The 19829-nt window shown below is 47.0% G+C and overlaps 2 protein-coding genes across 4 annotated transcripts in view; one reads left to right on the top strand and one right to left on the bottom strand.

The window, feature by feature from the left end:
* LOC310837269 (uncharacterized protein) overlaps positions 1-19829 on the top strand; it is a 173292-nt gene that overhangs the window by 103438 nt on the left and 50025 nt on the right. The gene's annotated exons all lie outside the window — the stretch shown is intronic.
* LOC310837206 (uncharacterized protein) overlaps positions 1-19829 on the bottom strand; it is a 314413-nt gene that overhangs the window by 269245 nt on the left and 25339 nt on the right. The window lies entirely within an intron of this gene.

Below are 19829 nucleotides of genomic sequence, written 5' to 3'. Positions count from 1 at the left end.
TGAAATACCTGGGGGTTAACATGACTGCTAAGAATGTGAATTTATTTAAAGATAACTATGACAAATGTTGGACGGAAGTGAAAAAGGATCTAGAAATATGGTCAAATTTGAAGTTATCATTGCTAGGCCGAATCGCTGTGATAATAATAATAATAATAATAATAATAATAATAATAATAATAATTTATTATTTATACCCCGCCCATCTGGCTGAGTTTTCCCCAGCCACTCTGGGCGGCTCCCAATCAGTGTTAAAAACCATACAGCATTACATATGAAAAACTTCCCTGAACAGGGCTGCCTTAAGATGTCTTCTGAACGTCAGGTAATTCTTTATCTCTTTGACATCTGGTGGGAGGGCGTTCCACAGGGCGGGCGCCGCTACCGAGAAGGCCCTCTGTCTGGTTCCCTGTAGCCTCACTTCTCGCAATGAGGGAACCGCCAGAAGGCCCTCGGCGCTGGATCTCAGAGTCCGGGCTGAACGATGGGGGTGGAGACGCTCCTTCAGGTATACAGGACCGAGGCCGTTTAGGGCTTTAAAGGTCAGCACCAACACTTTGAATCGTGCTCGGAAACGTACTGGGAGCCAATGCAGATCTCTCAGAACCGGTGTTATGTGGTCCCGGCGGCCACATAAAGATGAATGTATTGCCAAGGATGTTGTTCTTGTTTCAAACACTGCAAATTTTGAACAAAGTGGACTGTTTCAAGAAGTGGCAGAGAGATATTTCTAGATTTGTCTGGCAGGGCAAGAAGCCTCGAATAAAATTGAAGATATTAACAGATGCTAAAGAAAGAGGTGGATTTGCCCTGCCAGACCTTAAGCTGAATCAGCCGCTTTTTGCTGGCTGAAAGAATGGCTGCTTCTTGAAAACACGGACAATTTGATTCCCTCCTTCTCTTTCTTTTTTCCTTTCCCTCACCTCCTGCGATGAGGCTACATTTTAATATTTTAATGTTTCAATTTTTTAATGTTGTATTTAAATTTTGTTTTTAAGTTGTATTCCTTCAACTTATTTTTATTATTGCTTGTTAGCCGCCCTGAGCCTGGCCTTGGCTGGGGAGGGCGGGGTATAAATAAATTATCATTATCATTATCATCATCATCATCATCATCATCATCATTAATATATTGCTGCAGGCCACCTCAATGTCCGAGCGGTGTGAGATTCCAAGAGTACAAGAGCCCTATGCCTGGCTTGGTGTTTACTTTTGGAATGAGGCACAGAGGAGACTGGGGGGTCTTTAAGATACATGGTATACACATATATGCTAGTCTACAATGTAGAGGTTCACAGCATTCACCCCCCCCCCCAAGGTCTGGTTTCTCCCACAGGCGCAGCCTTGGATTCAAACAGAAATGAAACATTCCTCTAAGTCTCTCTCCAGCTTGCTCCTTCTCCTCTCCCTCACATCACAGTCCTCTACCGGCCGTTGGGGGAGTGGGACCCCCATTTCCCGAACCACACAGGTCCACTTCCTTGTTTCCCCTGAATGGCCCGTCTCCCCGGCGATTGGCTCCTCAGGAAAGCCATCCTTGCTGAATCCAGGGGCTGGGAGGGTCTCAGCGTACAGTCTCCCTCCCCCAAACACACAACAATAAGCAAGGCAAAGAAATGGGTACATGCCAATTCAATGCATTTCTGCCATTGACCACAGCCTCTCTTGTGTGAGGGAAAACAAACAAGAAAAGTTCTTTTTGCCAAGAAAAAGCTGGTGTCAGGAGACGCGTTCTTTCAGGTTGAAGTCAACTTCTGGCTTCAACTTTGAGGATGTCAGGGCGTTAAATGCAGTAGTCCTTGCACAGTTTTTCTTAAGCTCCGGTTCCCGAAAAGCCATTGTTCCAGTTCAGGTCAGTGTTCAGGTTTCCAGACATGGTGGACAAATGCTTCCCTTGGTTTCTGCCCCTTCCCTCTCCTTCCTTGACTGAGTTATGACAGGTGTCACTCACCATTCAATGTTCTGGACGCAGCTCTGCTTCCCTGGCGGAGTCAGACTCGGGGGGTTCCTGAGCGAGGGGCCCTTTCCCTCCGCTCCCCGCTCTCAGTCCGCCCCCACACCCAGGGGGCCCCCTCAGCCCTCCTTGGGGGTCTCCCTCTGCCCCCCTCTCAGTCCGCCCCCACACCCAGGGGGCCCCCTCAGCCCTCCTTGGGGGTCTCTCTCTGCCCCCCTCTCAGTCCGCCCCCACACCCAGGGGGCCCCCTCAGCCCTCCTTCTTGGGGGTCTCCCTCCGCCCCCCTCTCAGTCCACCCCCCACACCCAGGGGGTCCCCTCAGCCCTCCTTCTTGGGGGTCTCCCTCCGCCCCCTCTCAGTCCGCCCCCACACCCTGGGGGCCCCCTCAACCCTCCTTCTTGGGGGTCTCCCTCCGCTCCCCCCTCTCAGTCCACCCCCTACACCCAGGGGGCCCCCTCAGCCCTCCTTCTTGGGGGTCTCCCTCCGCTCCCCCCTCTCAGTCCGCCCCCCACACCCAGGGAGCCCCCTCAGCCCTCCTTCTTGGGGGTCTCCCTCTGCTGCCCCCTCTCAGTCCGCCCCCCACACCCAGGGGGTCCCCTCAGCCCTCCTTGGGGGTCTCCCTCTGCCCCCCTCTCAGTCCGCCCCCACACCCAGGGGGCCCCCTCAGCCCTCCTTCTTGGGGGTCTCCCTCCGCCCCCCTCTCAGTCCGCCCCTCACACCCAGGGGGTCCCCTCAGCCCTCCTTCTTGGGGGTCTCCCTCCGCCCCCCTCTCAGTCCGCCCCCACACCCAGGGGGCCCCCTCAACCCTCCTTCTTGGGGGTCTCCCTCCGCTCCCCCCTCTCAGTCCGCCCCCCACACCCAGGGGGCCCCCTCAGCCCTCCTTCTTGGGGGTCTCCCTCCGCTCCCCCCTCTCAGTCCGCCCCCCACACCCAGGGAGCCCCCTCAGCCCTCCTTCTTGGGGGTCTCCCTCCGCCCCCCTCTCAGTCCGCCCCCCACACCCAGGGGGTCCCCTCAGCCCTCCTTCTTGGGGGTCTCCCTCCGCCCCCCTCTCAGTCCGCCCCCACACCCAGGGGGCCCCCTCAACCCTCCTTCTTGGGGGTCTCCCTCCGCTCCCCCCTCTCAGTCCACCCCCTACACCCAGGGGGCCCCCTCAGCCCTCCTTCTTGGGGGTCTCCCTCCGCTCCCCCCTCTCAGTCCGCCCCCCACACCCAGGGGGCCCCCTCAGCCCTCCTTCTTGGGGGTCTCCCTCCGCTCCCCCCTCTCAGTCCGCCCCCCACACCCAGGGAGCCCCCTCAGCCCTCCTTCTTGGGGGTCTCCCTCCGCTCCCCCCTCAGTCCGCCCCCTACACCCAGGGGGTCCCCTCAGCCCTCCTTCTTGGGGGTCTCCCTCCGCTCCCCCCTCTCAGTCAGCCCCCCACACCCAGGGGGTCCCCTCAGCCCTCCTTCTTGGGGGTCTCCCTCCGCTCCCCCCCCTCAGTCCGCCCCCCACACCCAGGGGGCCCCCTCAGCCCTCCTTCTTGGGCGTCTCCCTTCCCTCCCCCCCCTCAGTCCGCCCCACACACACCCAGGGGGTCCCCTCAGCCCTCCTTCTTGGGGGTCTCCCTCTGCCCCCCCCAGTCCGCCCCCCACACCCAGGGGGTCCCCTCAGCCCTCCTTCTTGGGGGTCTCCCTCCCCTCCCCACAGCTTCTCCCCTTGAACTCCCGCCTGACTCCTCTTCCTCTCCTCCCCACCTTCCCCTCCAAGCTCCCCCCTCAGACCATCCCTCAGAAAAGGCGCCTTGCATTTTCCCGCCAAAAGGGCTGGCTCCGCCCCCGCTGTCTTGGGAGCCAATCAGAGCGAGGCTCCAGGAAATATCTGAGGGACTAAGTCCGCCGACTGGCCTGGCTCTGCTGTCCATCACAGGCCCAAACAAGGGGGGCATCCGGCAGCTTCTCAATATGTCTACAGATCATCTACGTCTGTCAGTTACTTATCAATCCATTTTAAACTCTTGGGGTTTGAGATCATTTTAAATAACTGTGCTGGGTCCCAGAGCCCTGTGGGACCTAATGAATAGTACTAATAAATGGATGGAGAAGAAGTCTGGGAAGGGGCGTGTGTATATATATATATGTAGGTATGTTGGTAGGTAGGTAGGTAGGTAGGTAGAACAGAGCTGCAGACCTCCTGCAAACTGGCCCCTCCCTGGCTTGGCAGAGAGGACAAGGGAGGACCCCCCTGCTCCCTGACTTGGGGGTCTCCCCCATCAGGCATGATCTGAACAGGGATCCCCATGCCCCCTCCCTGCACCCCGGGTAGTGGCATAAAAAGGTCAGGGGGTACCTGGTGTGGAAAAGTTTTTGTCACCTCCCCAATATTGACCTTTCTTTTTTTGTGTGTGTGCCTGCAAAAATGTTTTGACTTTATATCATATTTTCTTACAAAGGAATGTGGATTCTGGGCCTCTGGGCCACTGTGGTAAAGGTAAAGGTAAAGGTACCCCTGCCCGTACGGGCCAGTCTTGCCAGACTCTGGGGTTGTGCGCCCATCTCACTTAAGAGGCCAGGGGCCAGCGCTGTCCGGAGACACTTCCGGGTCACGTGGCCAGCGTGACATCGCTGCTCTGGCGAGCCAGAGCCGCACACGGAAACGCCGTTTACCTTCCCGCTGGTAAGCGGTCCCTATTTATCTACTTGCACCCGGAGGTGCTTTCGAACTGCTAGGTTGGCAGGCGCTGGGACCGAGCAGCAGGAGCGCACCCCGCCGCAGGGATTCGAACCGCCGACCTTTCGATCGGCAAGTCCTAGGCGCTGAGGCTTTAACCCACAGCGCCACCTGCGTCCCTGGGCCACTGTGGACAGATACTTAAATCCACAGGATGCATCGTGTTTTGGCTTGTGTTGTTTTATTTATATTTATTGTTTATTTATTTCATAAAATTTATTTTTTAAAAACCTGCAAAATTGTTTACCAGTACAAAAACAAACAAACACCACAGCAGTAAAGTCAATAAAAAATAACAAGCCTTCTTTAAAACAGAGAAAAGCTAAAATATTAAAACAGATTAAAATTACTTCAGCTTCCTAATGCTTTTAGCAGGTGCCAGAAAAGCGTCTAGCAAAGGCATGCGCTTTATTGCAAGAGGCGGGGAGTTCCAAAGGGCAGGTGCTGCCACACTAAACCACGCAGTGCTGGAAAGGGGGTGAAAGGCAAGAGGCCAGCCTGGCAGGGTTGTTGTGGAAGGAGGAGCTCCTGGGAGGAAAGGAGGTGCCAGGGAAATGCCATTCTGTCAGTAAAGTGCCTCCGTCTCTCACTCCTCCTCCAAACGAGAGCCAGGGGTGTGTGTGAGAGTGTAAACAAATAGAGTGAGGGGGTTTCTGGGGGGTTTCCTGTTGTTATTCTCTCTTGCACAGCTACAATAAACCTACGATTAAAATTTTGATCTGGTCATTTCTTCGTCAGAGGGCAAACGGCAAATTTAGCAGGGGATCAATTACTTTCCCCCCTCACTGTAGATAGATGATAGACAGATGTATATATGTATGTGTGTATAACAGACAGGCACAGAATTGCCCTCATTCAAGATGGCCGCGGGCCCTTCCTCCTGCTCCAAACATGGGAGGACCGGCTGCCCTGACCCAACATGGCCTCTCCCCTTTCTCCGCAGCGGCTTCCCCTTGCGAGGCGATTGGGCGAGGGGGAGAGAGCACCCGGAAGTGGGTGGATTGAGCCAGCTGCCTGGTTACCCACATGGGTTTGGGAGAGAGCAGTAGCCAGGGAGGGAGGGAGGGGAGCCGGACAGGGGGTGCGGGAGGAGGCAGGAGACCCTTGCAAGGGCTGGGGCTGGATGGTCTTTGGGGAGCATTTAGGATTCATTTTGTTACCGGAAAAATCCGAGGGCTCCCTTGGACAAAAAGTAAAGACACCAACCAGAATAAATTGGAGCAAATCAGCAGCCTGTAGGCTTGGCCTTTATTGAACTGTTGCAACAGGGTGCTCCCCTCACTTGCAGGTGAGAGAAAAGACACAGAAAAATGGTGTGCAAGACCTTATAAAAACTTTTGAAATTCCCCTCCTCTAGGTCAAGCCCACCCCCAGAAACATCATGCATACATTACAGAAAGGAGGGGTTGAGGGAGGAGTTGGTGGTAACCTGAGTGTCTTGTCGCCTGGCTGGTTCCTCCCTTCCCCCCTCCCCCTGAGTCACTTCAGGAGACAAAGGGGAGTTTGCAGTTTCCTGCCCCCTGAGGGAAGATCTGATCAGAGTCCTTTGTTTCAGTCCATGCTGAATCCACTCCCATATGCAAGTTCTTTGTGATCTTGATTGTCTTCTGTCTGGGATCATCAGGGTTGGCATAGCCATAACTGGGCAGGGCTCCTGTAGATGTGCTGGGATGGTGAAGGGATTATGGCTGCCCTGTATCAAACCTTCCTTCATGGAGTAAAATAAAAATGGAACAGTGCAAATCCGATGTATGGTTGATTTTCTTATGAATTTATAACAGAAGTGTGGCGTATGTAGTGTGTTTGAAGTTTGTACAAACAGAATGATTGGGGTGGGGGGGTTCCTGCTACAGTTCCCCCCTTCGGAGATAAGATTGCAAAGGTGGCTACTTTGCAATCCTTTTCTCCGCACAATTTAAAGTGGTAAATATTAACCTGCTATTCTCCGTCCCAGATGCGTGTGTCCATGTGAACCTGAAAGGGACTTGGATGTCACGTTTCTCAAGGATATTTGCATAGAAATATAACAGTGTAACAGTGCACATAGTGCACATAGTGCACATAGTTAGACATAAAATTAATATTTAGACGTAAAATTAATATTTTGTTGCTCAGTTACTTGTGGTATTTTAGCACCTTGGAATAAATATTTTCTCAATAGAGGCGTATGCTTTACATTTAGCAGGAAGGTCCACTAATGACTGAAAAATTCAGTTTGCTTTGCCCCCCGCCATTTTTGTGTTCTCAGGTGTCAAAGTAGCTCTTCTGTGGTCTCACACCGGCATGGTGTCACAGTAGTGGCAATCCCTGGTGAATCCACTTAGGGCTTTCATATTAACCATGTTGCCTGGCACTCACCACAGCTGGCACAAGTTTGGACACGTCCTGAGAGAAATGTCTTTACCTTGGCCTTTCTATGGGGTTTTATTATTATAGGCTATGGTCTTGCAGTCATGGGAAGTTGCTCACTTGCACTTAAAGGACCAAAAAGCTAATTGCAGCCTGGATACACTTGCCCAATTCAAACTGGGTCCAATTTGAATTTATCTTGCCCCATGGTTCTTAACTCTTCAAACCAATCTGTTAAAGCAAAACCATTCTTAAGGGACACTTCTCCAAATAAGTCAATTTAACTCCATAAGGGATTATTCCGGCTAAACCAAAGCATATACACCTTCCTGAAGCTTCTCCTTGGTAAAGTGGGTTTTAGCACATTTTTAAAATGGGTAGGGAAGTTGGCAGAGTGCCAGGTGAAACAACTAAATGTGGTTATAAATTTATCTAATTCTAAACATTGGACTACATAATAGCCTGATCTGTAAAAAAGCATAAAATGTATGAGAATCCTCCACTGGGGTGTAAGGAATAAGACATTAAACATAAAAACAATTACACACAAAAATAGCCACAAAATAGCCCCCCCCCCATTTGTGGAAATAACACACTGTCAAGACACATTTCAACATTCCTACGTAATAACACAAAACAAACTAATTAAATATCAGTTGCATATCTTGAGACAATTGGGATATTTTATGTATGTATCCTTTTGAATCCTGGAGCAGTCTTGAGGTTCAAAAGTCAGAAAATGTCCTTGTAATTCAACTCCACCCCCCTTTGTCAGCCCCACTCCCCCAGCAGTCTATATCCTTTGAAAGATATAGCTGTGGGCATTTTGAAAACTCTGGTGTCTGTTGTTGCAGGTCTTGTGATGGCGAAGAACTGAGTTGAGGGGTTGTTGCTGCTTTTTCATCATTGCACATCTGTAGAAGTGATATCCTGTAAGGGGGCAGGGTTTTTTAGGGACTTAAAAGACAGTTAGAAAAGGGAGGAGCAAAAACCCCCTCCCCAAGAAAATCTCCTTGAGTTATTAGCTGCAAATAATAAAATCTTAGCATGTTAAGCATTTTACTCATTTTAATATTATTATCACATTTTCATATAATTACTGTTATCTGCTAAGTTTGTTTGCTTTCCTTCACTTAGTTTTTGTTGTTGTTTTTTTCATATTATTAAATAAAAAATTACTCCACATGTATAGAAAGAGAACTGTAAAAAATACAACAAAGGTTAAAAAATAAAAAAGAAAGCCAAAAATTAGATTACCAGTCAGATGAAAACAGACTTGACACAAAGACATCAGATATAGAAAAGAATTATTATTAAATAATACAAAGATATTATCAGAACCACAGATTACTACTGGACTGAAAGAATGAGAAAACAATGGAAAAGGGCTTAAAATAACTTTCAATATGTGATGGACATGTCCCCAAAGTAAAACACACACACAATGACCTATGAGGAACCAAAAATAATAATACTCAGGCAAAAAGGTAAACAAATACCATTCCACAAACAATGTTTGGTTGTGCTTCGATTAATTTCATAGACATCATGGAAAAATTGATTAAATAAATGAAAAGAGATTATTTGTAACTTAAAGTGTCAAAGCCACAAAGAGATGGAAGTCACTAATACAGCAGGGATTCAGACTTGTTTCACAGAACAGGAAAGAAAGTTGCTGTGGGAGAAAAGAAGGGACAAACACTTTGTTATCGGGGTTCACATATCCTGTTAAAAGGGAAAAATTATTTCATGTGAGAAGCCTGTCAGGAAATGCTGTTCCTAAAATGCACACAAAGTCTGTGATTTAAATCCCTTGGGGGGGGGGAGTGCTTTGAAATTTACCTGTGAAAAGAATTTGGCATGTTAATCATGTTAAGATTTGAAACTTGGCAACCTCTTGACTTTGATGGTCCAGTACTTAACACCTTTTGTCTTACGAAGCCCCTGGAGCAAAGGACACATTAAGGGTGATTTCCCTCAGTGGCTCCAAGTTTTACATAAGGAAATTTGGATAAATTTCCCCCTTCAGCCCAAGCTCCTCTCACTCCCTACAGTTCCCCCTCCTTTCTCTATCTCTCTCCCCCCTTTTTTGCTGATCTAGCCTCTGTGCATGTGCAGAGTTCATGTCTCAGCAAACCTTTTATACTATTGAAAATGTTGAAACCTTTGGCTAAATTACCATTTGAATAAAGAAAATGAAGGGTAAGGAGTAGATTTAAAAAATAGGGTTAGATTTAAAACAAAACAATAAACTCCGCAATTCAAGCATTTACCAAAGCTAGAAGTTTTCTAAGGGATCATGTTTCCTGTAGCCCAAGCAAGGGAGTGCTTCCTTTATTTACAGGAAAGGGCTATCATTGTTGGTCATATTATTGGTCATTTTATCTGGTCATTCGCAGAACAATTCCACGCCCTTATATATGGGAAAAAATGGCCAGAGAGTCAGAATTCATAGGATTTTTTAACATTCTCAGTCATTTCAGCCTTACCATTTGCAGACAAATTTTTCTGCCCTTTATTTACAGGATAAATGGTCAAGACTCATATGTATTTGTATGTGAATTGAATTTGAATTGAATTTGAAGTCTGATTTTTTTAATAGTAGACAAAATGATAAACACTGTAGTCACTCAAATGTTTGAAATTACCAGTTCTGCTTCAAAACATCACAGATTTTACCTCTCACCTTTAAAAAAAACAAAGAGCAAAGTTGGGCTGAATTTCAACTCATCACATGCTTGCAGACACATGGCCCTCCAAACAGCCACAAATTGGGAGATCTGAAAGGGACCCTGGGGTCATCTAGTCCAACCCTAAATACAGTGTTCATAGCAAGATTTCAAAGCAAGATTTGCACTACCAAAAGGACATATACATTTAAGTACAGATTTTCAACTGAGAAAGGAAACATCTATGCTCCTATCATGTACTAAGGAAGAGGAAAAGAAAAGTAGCCAACTTTACACAGAACCGTTTTAGCAGATCTTGAGATAGTTTGAGTGAGTTTGCTTCCTTCAAGTTCCTAGAGAAATTATCTTTAAAGGAAGATTGAAGTGAACATTTTTCCTAAGAGGGAGAGGATCTCTTATAAAGCATAGTTAAAACAGCCATAGATTTGATTTAAAAGGAATACAAAAGTGACAGTTTTTCCTGAACTTGCAGAGGAATAGTAAGCCTAATCTATGCCCCCCCTTGCAGTTTCCTTTAAAGGAAGCTTACTTGGGAGTAAATTTACCTGGCACAGAAGTAAGAAGGAGAAGGGAAAAAAACCTGAAAGAGACAGAATGAAACCACGGGGGCATTTTATAAGAAAAGAGGCCAGGAAGTCTTATAGAGACTGATATCAGGACTGGACTCAGATGGACAATTCTGCTGGCTATGGAAGCCTCTACATTTAATACCAATTTTAATACCAATTTTCTTAGAAAGAACACATTTTCATAGGCAGATGCTTAATGAAATACATACACTGCATTTTAGCTTGAGAGAGCAGTTGGCTCTACTAGGCTTTTGCAGCAGAAACATTAGTTTCTTCACAGCACATTTCAAAATACTGGAAAAAAATACTGGAACACGGATATAAACTCATAAACTCAAACGTTGCAACATAACATTATCTACCATCAACTTAAAATCATACTCCTCACTCAAGCTACTCGGAGGAAGACTGCTTGGAGCCTCTCTCAAAGAACAAACATTTGCACACTTTATTCTAATGATTATTTATTTATTTATTTATTTATTTATTTATTTATTTTGGTCCTGTTTAAGATTGATGAGGCCCAACATGGCTTCCTTAGATTTAAAATTTTGAAGCAAGCTTGCAATTTAAAAACTATGTGCATTTAAGAACAGTCTGTGGATGTCGAAGCCAATGTAAACACAAACCCTTTAAATATTTCCAAATCTTTGAGTACATCTCTTATTCATTTTTCTTTTCTTTTCTTTTCTTTTCTTTTCTTTTCTTTAAGAAACTAAGATCTCTAATGTGTGGGCTCCTAGGCTGGGCTATTATATCTACTGCCTTCTGAGCACCATTAAGTTTACGGTTTCATGTTCTAGCTTTAGGTTATAGTTTAATGACCCAAATTTGATGTGTTCAGCTCTCCCTAAGGGTTCACACTCTGATTTTGTTGAAGGATCCCTGGGGTGGCCACTGTGCCCTGGGTTCCAGGTGGTGGGCCTAAGCCACCCACTAAAAGTTACAATGGTCTCGTACTTTGTACTTGGAAAGACCATTTTGCCCCTTTATTTTATTTTTTCAATTGGAGATGACAAGCTGGAGGGGCATATTAGAATCCTCTCTGGGGCAAAAAGGCTTCATGGAAGCTTTGTTGCCAGGAGGAGTCCAGCTAGGGTGTTTAGTGAGCTTCCATTCTCTCATATGTTATTATTAGGCTTTTTTTTGTTTGTTAACAAAGTACACTAAAGACAGAAAGAGTGGACGCACCCACACAAGGGAGGAGGGGCAATGGGAAAGAAAGGGGGGACAGAAAAAAGATCCTTTCAGTACTCGACGTATCCTTGACTAACACAATTCCTACTTATCTATAAACCACGAATTTATTTCTGGAAATCTCAAACCTGAACCTGAAACAAAACCACGGGTCTCTCTGCCCGGAAACTCAAACCACGGGTCTCTCTGCCCGGAAACTCAAACCACGGGTCCCTCTGCCCGGAAACTCAAACCACGGGTCCCTCTGCCCGGAATTCCTTTACCTCAGCGCTGTTTACAAGACTAACCCTAGTGTGGGGCCCCAATTTCCCCCTCTACCCTCCACGACAGCCTCCTGCCTAGCCTTTTGGACTAAGTTTGGAGTCCCCTACTGAACGCCTGCACGATGCAGTGCCAGATCGGGGTCCGAGAAAACAACCAAGGTTTGAAAGGAAGCAAATGACCTTGCGTTAAAATACTTTTGAAAGATGCCACCGGACGACTCCAAGGGAAGACATCAGAGAAAGGACAAAGTGCCGCGTTTTCCCAGATTGCGCTCCACAACGGAAAACGGGGGAGAAAAGGAGAAAGAGATTAAGACATTCCTGGACGACTCCAAAAGGTAACGTCGGAAAACAGTAAAAGTACCCCCTGAGGGAAGATCTGATCAGAGTCCTTTGTTTCAGTCCATGCTGAATCCACTCCCATATGCAAGTTCTTTGTGATCTTGATTGTCTTCTGTCTGGGATCATCAGGGTTGGCATAGCCATAACTGGGCAGGGCTCCTGTAGATGTGCTGGGATGGTGAAGGGATTATGGCTGCCCTGTATCAAATCTTCCCCATTTTGTAGTCTTTCCTTCATGGAGTAAAATAAAAATGGAACAGTGCAAATCCGATGTATGGTTGATTTTCTTATGAATTTATAACAGAAGTGTGGCGTATGTAGTGTGTGAGTGTGAGTGTGTGTGAAGTTTGTACAAACAGAATGATTGGGGTGGGGGGGGGGTTCCTGCTACAATTTGCAATGTTGCAGGGTCCATCAAGGCAGCTCCGGGGTTTCCATAACTTGCTGGCTTGGCGTTTTGCAAGTTTCCTTGATTGTCTGACCCCACACATACAGACCTCCCTTTCTCTCCCCCCACCCAAAAAATAAGTCCTCCGGAGATACTGGGAGGGCAAAGCCCCCCAAGCTGAAACAGAAGAGAGTGGTGCTTGGGATCCCAAGAAGCCACTGCAGAATGAGCCCCCCCCAATGGGTCCTGGCAGGAAGAAGTGGATATCGGGTATGAGGGAGGTGGAGGGGAGTAGGTCTGCATTGCAGGGGGGTCTAGATGGCCCTTGGGGGTCCCTTCCAATTCAGCCAGTCTGAAGTCTGGGAAAGGGGCTGAATCTTTGGGGAGTGGAGATACAACTTGCCCCCAATCTCCCCAATTCCACTCTCGCCTGGTTCGTTCTTGGGCGTTTGCTGCAATCCCTACCTTGCAGGGGGTTGGACTAGATGGCCCCTGGGGGACCTTCTGACCCTGTGATTTCTTCCAGAAGGTAGACCTATTTCCTGGCCCAGCCTCCATCCATTGCTCTCTGCTAATTTGACCTCCATCCCTATTATTGTGCCTTTCCTATCCTTAAATATTTGTTTGAAATCTAATTTGGGGTTAATATACAAAACCACTTCCCTTTTCTTGGTTTTTTTCTGTGTGTTTCCTGCAAATATATAATGTCCAATTTTTGTTTTAGCAAGATTTATGTTATAAGGTTTCTTTTGGTTTCATTCTTAAGTCCATTTATGTTCCACAAGAGCACTTTCAGATCCACCCCAATGTCCTCTATTTTTTGTCCCTTTACTCCTCTCCCTCCTCCTCCTGCTTGTCATGTTTCCTCTAATTCTCCAGTCTTTATTACTATTATTATTAATTTTTCATTAATAATTTCATTAATAATTGATACAATACCAAATTTTAACATCCAAGATGAAAATTTTGTTCTTCTTGTTGTCCCTCCTCAGACAGCCCTATTTCATAGAATCACAGAGTTGGAAGAGACCACAAGGGCCATCAAGTCCAACCCCCTGCCAAGCAGGAAACACCATCAGAGCACTCCTGACATATGGTTGTCAAGCCTCTGCTTAAAGACCTCATTTCATTCCGCCGTCTTACCTTCCAGGACTCTGGGCTGTCTTCCAGCTTTCCTTTGTTTAGATAAAATTAAGACACATGTAATGTATGGGATGCGGGTGGCAGTGTGGGTTAAACCACAGAGCCTAGGGCTTGCTGATCAGAAGGTCAGCGGTTTGAATCCCCATAACGGGGTTAGCTCCCGTTGCTCGGTCCCAGCTCCGGCCAACCTAGCAGTTTGAAAGCACGTCAAAGAGCAAGTAGATAAATAAGTACTGCTCTGGTGGGAAGGTAAACGGTGTTTTCGGGCACTGCTCTGGTTCACCAGAAGCGGCTTAGTCATGCTGGCCACATGTCCTGTTGCAAGGATTTTTAAGTACCTGTGACCCTCTCAAATAGTGTCCAAGAATTGACAGACGCAGCAGTGAAGAAAAAGAAAGTGAGGTTTATTGCTGAGCAATAATTGACCCAGTGGAATTCTTTCCAAAAGACTGGGCCCCGGGCTCTAGCGCCCAGAAGCTTTATACCTGAGTACATACTTCATAGATCATGACATAATCAGATACAATTGCAAACGGCAGCAAAAATAAAGCTAATGAGCGCATTCCAGCCTTGCCTCTTCTGATCATGTAAAGAGTTCCCTCCCAACTTCTGCTTTTTCAGTCTGAACATGCAGTTTTAACCTTTTCCCCAGATTTATGGTAAGAAACAGAAAATTTGAGAAAAGGAACTTCGGCTGTTGTGCTCCTACGCGGCCATCTGCTATACATTCTGCGGTTAGCATCTTCCTGTTTTAACTGCTCAGACCTTGTCTGGACAAGGGGGGAAAGTGCCAGCACATCAGATTTATTGCTGCCCCCCTTTGGTTAGCGAGACATTGAAAAGAACAAGGAAGGGTACTGGGGCAGAGTTCATTTAGGATTTTTTCAGATTTAAGCAATTTGCTATAAGCTTTTGCAGAAGCTTTCACGATTCAAACATGGATTATATAAAATCATCATATAAATATCTGGTTATATATGGATATATATGGATATATGGATAACTGATAACTGATTATATGGATAACTGATTATATGAAAAGCATAAGGATAAATTCCTTCAGGTCCTGCTTCAGTCCCTGAAGCTGTACGCTGGCTCCCTTGGCAAATAAAGCAAGATGAGTGCCGTGCCCCAGAATCGATCATGACTGGACCTAATGGTCAGGGATCCCTTTCCCTTTGATGTATTTTAACGAAGTGATATTTTCCCAAACTGAAAAATCTTCTGTAAGAGACCACTCCATGGGATAGATTTCACAGATAATAATTGTTCGGTCCCTCTACAATCCAACCTTGCTCCCCCTGGGCCCTAAGATCAAAGATTCACCTTCACTTTTACAAATCCATACACAACAAAAGTTCATGCAAGCAGATGTGGTTTCCTGTGTGAAATATTCCTCAGTTGTAATCTGTCGGTTGTCTTCAGCCCCCTTTGAGAGGGACCCCTTTTTTTCTAATGCGCCATCATTTGCGCTGTTGTAGTATCCCCAGCCGAAATCATATTTAATCATGTATTTGAACAAAGTCTCTCCATATCTTCAAACAGGCTGATACCTTGCCAATAATAATTAGAGCCCTCCACAAAGGACTGCACCATTAAACATCAAATTCTCAAGTTTTTTTAAATATAGTTTCACTTGCATTCTATTTCATTAATTGACTCTTTCTCCATGAGGCTTGCCAAATCATGAAGTAGCTGGCAGTACTGCAGTGTTTCATTCTATCATTGCACAGTGTGACACTGTGCCTTTAATTGCCTAATTACCTAATGTATCATCGTGTGAGAACGGGAGCGATTTCTATATCTCCTCCTCCTCCCCTCTGGTCCTTGCATCTGGCTTTTGCTGAAGGATACGGCTGCGTGAGTCAGCTCTTCGCTCTGTTGACTTCTTATTTTCTTGATGCTGCATTCCAGCCAGAGTCTGCTTCTGCTGTACTCTGCTACTACGGGCAAAGTTCCTCACCATTCGGACAAGTGAGGGAGGGCGTTGGCCCAACAGCACTAAGTATCAAAAAAGATGAAACGCTCACCTCACATCTTCTGTAGCAGAGCGACAAAAGTCCATTCAAAGTCTGAATTCAAATCTTTGTTGGAAAACAGGAATGCTCCCGCTCATGGCGTTGGCATCGGAGAGTGTCCAATTCGTGCAATGCTAAACACCCAGCGCCCCTGCCTCCACTGCAGCGAGCGGCAGATATCGGACGACGTGCGGGTGAAGGCACGTCCGCCCCATCCCTGCGGGGTTCAACAGGGATAATTACCCCCAGATCCAACTTGTTTAATTGCATGAGCTGACAGTGAAAAGGAACTCTCTCAGAAGGGGGTGGACCTTCATTGGGGGGTTCTAAGAAGTTGGATGGCCACCTGTCATGGGTGCTTGAAATGAGATTTCATAGAATCATAGAGTTGGAAGAGACCTCAAGGGCCATCGAGTCCAACCCCCTGCCAAGCAGGAAACACCATCAGAGCACTCCTGACATATGGTTGTCAAGCCTCTGCTTAAAGACCTCCAAAGAAGGAGACTCCACCACACTCCTTGGCAGCAAATTCCACTGTCAAACAGCTCTTACTGTCAGGAAGTTCTTCCTAATGTTTAGGTGGAATCTTCTTTCTTGTAGTTTGGAACCATTGCTCCGTGTCCGCTTCTCTGGAACAGCAGAAAACAACCTTTCTCCCTCCTCTATGTGACATCCTTTTATATATTGGAACATGGCTATCATATCACCCCTTAACCTCCTCTTCTCCAGGCTAAACATGCCCAGCTCCCTTAGCCGTTCCTCATAAGGCATCGTTTCCAGGCCTTTGACCATTTTGGTTGGCCTCCTCTGGACACGTTCCAGTTTGTCAGTGTCCTTCTTGAACTGTGGTGCCAGAACTGGACACAGTACTCCAGGTGAGGTCTGAGCAGAGCAGAATACAGTGGCACTTTTACTTCCCTTGATCTAGATGCTATACTCCTATTGATGCAGCCCAGAATTGCATTGGCTTTTTTAGCTGCCGCGTCACACTGTTGGCTCATGTCAAGTTTGTGGTCAACCAAGACTCCTAGATCCTTTTCACATGTACTGCTCTCAAGCCAGGTGTCACCCATCTTGTATTTGTGCCTCTCATTTTTTTTGCCCAAGTGCAATACTTTACATTTCTGGAGGGGGTTGGACTAGATTCTGAATCTATAATTCTATACTTCACCCTGGTGTGAGATCTTAAATTGACTTTTGAACAAGTGAAATTTTATACACATTCCATGTGCTGATATGCTTTCAACCCCGTATGAAATATTTGGTGGGCCATGAATAAATCCTTTCCCACATTCCAAACACTAAACCGTTTCCTCTCTTGTATGAATTATTTGATGGGAAATGAGAGACCTGCGTTGACTGAAGTTCTTTCCACATTCCAAGCACTGAAAGGGTTTCTCCCCTGTATGAATTCTTTGATGGGAAGTGAGATTCTGCCTGAGACTGAAGCTCTTTCCACATTCCAGACAATGATAGGGTTTCTCCCCGGTATGAATTCTTTGATGGGAAGTGAGATGTGCCCTTTGATTAAAGCTCTTTCCACATTCCAAGCACTGAAAGGGTTTCTCCCCTGTATGAATTCTTTGATAAGTGAGATTCCCCTCCTGACTGAAGTTCTTTCCACATTCCAAGCACTGATAGGGTTTCTCCCCTGTATGAATTCTTTGATGGGAAGTGAGAGTATCCTTCCGACTGAAACCCTTTTCACATTCGAAGCACTGATAGGGTTTCTCCCCTGTATGAATTCTCTGATGAGAAGTGAGATTCCCCTCCTGACTGAAGCTCTTTCCACATTCCAAGCACTGATAGGGTTTCTCCCCTGTATGAATTCTGTGATGGGAAGAGAGTGCGGCACTTTGACTGAAGCTCTTTCTGCATTCCAAGCACTGATAGGGTTTCTCCCCTGTATGAATTCTGTGATGGGAAGTGAGTTCACCACTCAGACGAAAGCTCTTCCCACATTCGAAGCACTGATAGGGTTTTTCCCCTGTGTGAAGTCTTTGATGGGAAGTCAGATGACCACTCAGACAAAAGCTCTTTCCACATTCCAAGCAGTGATACGGTTTCTCTCCTGTATGAAGTCTTTGATGGGAAGTCAGACCACGACTCAGACGAAAACCTTTTCCACAATCCAAGCACTGATAGGGTTTCTCCCCTGTATGAATTCTTTGATGAGAAGTGAGATTCACCCACGTACTGAAGCTCTTTCCACATTCGAAGCACTGATAGGGTTTCTCCCCTGTATGAATTCTGTGATGAGAAGTGAGATTCCCCTCCTGAGTGAAGCGCTTCCCACATTCCAAGCACTGATAGGGTTTCTCCCCTGTATGAATTTTGTGATGGGAAGTGAGGTGATCCTTCCGATTGAAGCTCTTTCCACATTCCAAGCACTGATACGGTTTCTCCCCTGTATGAACTCTTTGATGGGATGTGAGATTCCCCCAGTGACTGAAGCTCTTTCCACATTCGAAGCAATTATATGGTTTCTCCCCACTATGAATTATTTGATGGGAAGTGAGATGATCCTTTCGATTGAAGCTCTTTCCACATTCTCTGCACTGATAGTTTCTCCCTACTCTGTGTTCTTTCCTGTGAAGTGAGGCTATTCCTTCGAATGAAGCTCTTTCTTTGATTGGAGGTGGACTGGGAGCTCTGACGGATCTTCTCTCCACACTCTGAATATTTATCTGACTTCTCCGCTATGTGGATTCTGTTGTGCTCCCCCTTGTTCTTCCCTTCTGATTCATCACCATCTGCAATGAAGAGAGATGCTAATTAGAGTCTCAGGAGGAAATGGGAGCTCCAGATTATTGAACAATGTTAATGAATGCTTGTGACAGAGGAAGAACTGAAGAGAATGAGATGTGAGGCCGTCCAATAGTTTTCACTGTTTTTGTTTCCTGGTATTAACTGAGATATTGCTTGGCTTTTATCTGGGATGGATATTTTTGTGGCTCAATCATGGAATCCACTCCATCTCCAATCACAACATGTTATGATCCAACAGGGATCCTTACTGAGAAAGTCCATGACCCCACGATTCTCCTCCTTGACTTCTCCTGTGTGAGTGCCTGAGGGCCCTGCTCTTGCCACTAACCACCTGGCCCGGGGCGGGGCCTCAAGCCTCAAAAGGACTGCTCTGCTGCCCAGGAGGACTCCCCTGGGTGAGTGCCTGAGGGCCCTGCTCTTGCCACTCACCACCTGGCCCGGGGTGGGGCCTCAAGCCTCAAAAGGACTGCTCTGCTGCCCAGGAGGACTCCCCTGGGTGAGTGCCTGAGGGCCCTGCTCTTGCCACTCACCACCTGGCCCGGGGCGGGGCCTGAAGCCTCAAAAGGACTGCTCTGCTGCCCAGGAGGACTCCCCTGGGTGAGTGCCTGAGGGCCCTGCTCTTGCCACTAACCACCTGGCCCAAGGCGGGGCCTGACAGGCCTCACAACTATGGTTGCTGTTACTGCTGTTGCTGTCCAGGAGGACTCGGGGGCGCAGAGTTCTTTTAAAAATGTTTTTAAATTTTTCTTTTGAATTTTTTGTATGTGGGGGTGGGGTGGATGTTTGGTTGGGCCTGGGAATTTGTTTGATTTAGGTGTTTTTGTAATTTTTACAGGTTTTTTGTATTGTTTTATTTTTTAAAGGTTTTTTTTTGTTCCTAAGGGGAGGGGTCAGGGCTGCCGGGGAGTGGGTCCCAGCCAACAAAATGGCTGGGGCATGTTCCACAGGGGGGGATGCACTGGGACAACCAATCTCAGTGATCACGGGTAGGAGGAGGAGTTACGCTAAGACCAGACCATGTCGTTACAGAGGCAGGTTTAGTCGTTGTCTGAGGACTATCCCTGCCTCCGAGTCTGGTCCTGACTGGATGGATACTAGAATCAGCAAGGGATACCCACATGACCTGAAGCTGCTGCTGTGCAATGCCAGGTCAATGATTCATAAAACCACTGCCATCCATGACTTGATCATGGATGGAGGACTTGTGTAACAGAGACTTGGTTGGATGAAGCAGATGGGCCTGTCCTTGCCGCTGCTTGTCCACCAGGTTTCTCTTACGCACAGCAACCCAGGTCATGTGGGCGGGGAGGGGGGGTTGCAGTGATTGTTAGGAAGTCATTAGTTTGCACCAGGCGTCCTATTGGGAAGACCCAGTTTTCTGAGTGCATGTTCTGGAAGTTGGGCAATAGGGGCAGTACAGAATTCCTTTTGGTGTACCGACCTC

The sequence above is a fragment of the Podarcis gaigeae genome (assembly GCF_964106915.1).
Source record: "Podarcis gaigeae genome assembly, chromosome: 2".
Lineage (NCBI taxonomy): Eukaryota > Metazoa > Chordata > Lepidosauria > Squamata > Lacertidae > Podarcis > Podarcis gaigeae.
This window is presented reverse-complemented; position numbering and strand designations above follow the sequence as displayed.